The sequence below is a fragment of the Mycetomoellerius zeteki genome, unplaced genomic scaffold, assembly GCF_001594055.1.
Source record: "Mycetomoellerius zeteki isolate Tzet28-1 unplaced genomic scaffold, Tzet1.0 scaffold452, whole genome shotgun sequence".
NCBI lineage: Eukaryota > Metazoa > Arthropoda > Insecta > Hymenoptera > Formicidae > Mycetomoellerius > Mycetomoellerius zeteki.
The window spans coordinates 72,595-76,315 of record NW_017257449.1 but is presented as its reverse complement, the minus strand read 5'-3'; positions in this window follow the sequence as shown (position 1 = coordinate 76,315).

Below are 3,721 nucleotides of genomic sequence, written 5' to 3'. Positions count from 1 at the left end.
GCATTCATCTGCAGGCTTTATGTTTATTATCACCTTACCGCAGGCCGAACATTTTTTGTGATTTTCCACAGAATTTTTGTGGACTAGATTGTGTGGAAAAAGCACACCATAATTTGCTTTTTTACTCAGAGCATTTGCATGGCAATGCCCGCAGATCTTGTGACGATCGTCGAGCTCCTGGTAAACCCGGTGTTCCGGTTACCTCTAGTATGGTTACACACCTGAGCTCCATGAGATATCGAATTCTGCTGATTTGATCCTGTGTGTTCACTAATGTGCGAGGACCTGGTAGTCCAGGAAAGGTGATAGTACGCTGGCATCTCGTATACTGGAATCGGCGATCGGGCAATTCGCAGAAAAGAAAAGAAAAAAAGGAAAAAATAGAAAAGAAAAATTCTTTTTAAGAAGAGGAATTCAGAATAATTCTTACAAGTACAATTTAAGAATAAAGATAATCTAGGAATTTTTTTATATTATATTATTATTTTATCTACGTTTGTGCTATTATAGATTTTAACAAGGTAAGAACAAATATAAAATAATCTAAGTAATTTTTATATTATATATAACTTTATGATTATGTATGTTTTTTTGTTTATACTTTATATATATATTTTTTTCTTAATGTTTATCCTATAGCACATTATTATATGGACGGGTACGTTCTCGTTCTTAACTTATCGGCGCGTTCAGCGTATCCTAACGATATCAGAGTCTCTTTTAAATTTATCTCGTGATAGTGTCGGGCGTCCCCTCCACTTCGGACCTTCAGCTTGACGAAAGCGGCTTCGTCCCTTATGGTTCCTAGAATAGATATTGCTCCTTCCTGTTGATTGATGAGGAACTTGGTTAAGTCTCTCGCCTTCTTTGACCAAGATGATCCCGAAAAAGGGCCAGTGTAAGCTAACCCGCAAAGGATCCCCTGCCACTTCATCTCTCGGAATCGGTCTTCTAGTATGTATTATATATTTCGAAGTAAGGACGTTCTACGCTACGACTCCAGTCTCTCAAGGAGATAGTAGTGGTTCCGTCTTCGTGAACGGCTGTTATGATGCCTCGCTGCCATCCTCGATTTTCCTTGATGGCTACGATCTCTCCTTCGACGACGTGGTCGGGATGGCGTATTATCCGCCCTATCAGTGTCATCCTCCGAGTCAGCTCCTCAAGCATCTCTTGGAAATCGTCCCGATTGTGTTTTAAATGGACCCAAAATGTGGTAGGTAAGTCCACCTTTATGATTTTTACTGCCAGCGAGCTGCGCGCCAATTCTCTTGTATTTATGCATTGAATTTCCATATTGTCTATAAGGGAATTGTTATATTTTAATTCCTGCATGATGCGTTTTATTTAAGAAGAGAAAGTACAAAGACTCGGAGTAAAGTTGATTGAAAGAGAGAAGTGTCAATTATAGTCTCTTTTTTTCTTAGCCTTTCAGTTCAAGAGTGTACGCAGAATCTTCTTTTAGGGGGAGGGGTAAGCAGGCGTTGGCGCGCTGCTTTTTACGAGGGCTTGAGCTTGAATGTCTTCGGTTTTGTCGAGTTCTACAATAGTTTATTAGAATCCGAAATATCGGCGTCTACGTTTTTAGAGTTTTCTTTTCCTAAATGTAATAGGAGCTGGGTGAGCGAGTCCCATATGGCCCCTAGTAGGTACATTGACCACCCGTATACTGTGTGCAGGGCATATCCGTGTACCACTGTATCTAATACAAGCTTAATACCTCTCACTAATAAGTATATTCCCAAAAATCCGGCGCTTATATTGCCGAAAATTAGAATTTACTCCAAAATTTTTGCCAAATAAAAATAGCGATTTTTTCAATTGATGCTTCATCTATAAGATTAGCGAGTGATCCTCCATGTAATATAGTTGAATGTCCCATTATGCCTCTTGCCACTGTGTTAAGGACCGCAGGTCGCTCTGCGGGGAACATTATATGATCGTTGAGTTCGTCTAAGTCATTTTGTGAATATATCCCACTACCCAGTGAGAAAGTTACTATCGATACGATGTCGAAACGACGTCTTGGACGTCAAAATTAGCTCGATGGCTCCTACAAGGGTAAAAAACTCAATGTATGTTTGAATTTCGACTTATTTTCGACTTATTTCGAAGATGCCTTAAATAAATTATAAATAGGTATTTCTGTTACTGTTTTGTTCAATTTTAATATTATAATTATTGCATATCCTTTTACACATAAAATCTCGAATTGAAATCGAAATGATATCAATATAATATTTTTGATTCATTGAAAAAACTTATCAATTCGACATCGATTTGACGTCAATTTGATGAGTCATTTTTTAAAATCAATATATATCAATATCAATATATATCAATATCAATTTCAACATCAATATATATGTATTATATATACAGGATGATTTTTTTAACCTGAGACTTTCAAATATCTCGAAAAATAAGCACACTAAGAAAAAATGTTAAGAATCAATATTTCATCATTCCGAGGGTGACATACACTGACGTTAAAATCAGCCCCGCCCCTGGGCGGTGAGGGGAGGGCAAATTTGAAATCTTAAATGGGAACCCCTATTTTTTATTGCATATTCGGAATCTTTGGCTAAAAGCACATACGATTTGTCTGAAACATTTTTCTCGATTCATGGTAGATGGCGCTGTAATCGACGAAATTCAATTTCTTCGATTTCTCTTACTGAGAACCCATGCTTACGATTCTGCAATACATTAACAATAAAAATACCACGTTTTCATTGTTAATACTCGAAATTAGTCTTAAAACTTCTCATTATTTTTAATTACTCATTAATTACTTCTCAAGAAACTACTTTTAGCGTAACCCAGGAACAACGACGTGGACGTCGTTGTTCCTGGGTTACGCTAAAAATCAAGCACCCCGAATCGTGAGAGGCGAGGGACTCACGTTAATCAAGCACCCCGAATTGTGAGAGGCAACGGGACTCACGTTAATCAAGCACCCCGAATTGTGAGAGGCCAGGGGATTCACGTTAATCAAGCACCCCGAATTGTGAGAGGCAGGGGGACTCACGTTAATCAAGCATCTCGAAGGGAACAGAAAACTGCTACGTCCACGTTGTTGTTCCTGGGTTACGCTAAAAATAGTTTCTTGAGAAGTAATTAATGAATAATTAAAAATAATGAGAAGTTTTAAGACTAATTTCGAGTATTAACAATGAAAACGTGGTATTTTTATTGTTAATGCATTGCAGAATCGTAAGCATGGGTTCTCAGTAAGAGAAATCGAAGAAATTGAATTTCGTCGATTACAGCGCCATCTATCATGAATCGAGAAAAATGTTTCAGACAAATCGTATGTGCTTTTAGCCAAAGATTTCGAATATGCAATAAAAAATAGAGGTTCCCATTTAAGATTTCAAACTTGCCCCCCCTCATCACCCAGGGGGCGGGGTGGGGGGCTGATTGTAACGTCAGTCACCCTCGGAATAATGAAATATTGATTCTTAACATTTTTTCTTAGTGTGCTTATTTTTCGAGATATTTGAAAGTCTCAGGTTAAAAAAATCACCCTGTATATTGTACACACATATATATATATGTATAATATCAATATCAATATACAGGGTGTTTCCAAATTAAATGGCAAAACTTCGGGAGCGTGTAGAGGAGTAAAAAACTAAGAAAAAAAGTCCTATAGACATATGCTCGTTTTTGCTCCGTTTCAGAGAAATCGAAAAAAAATGTTTACATTTCTTGCCAT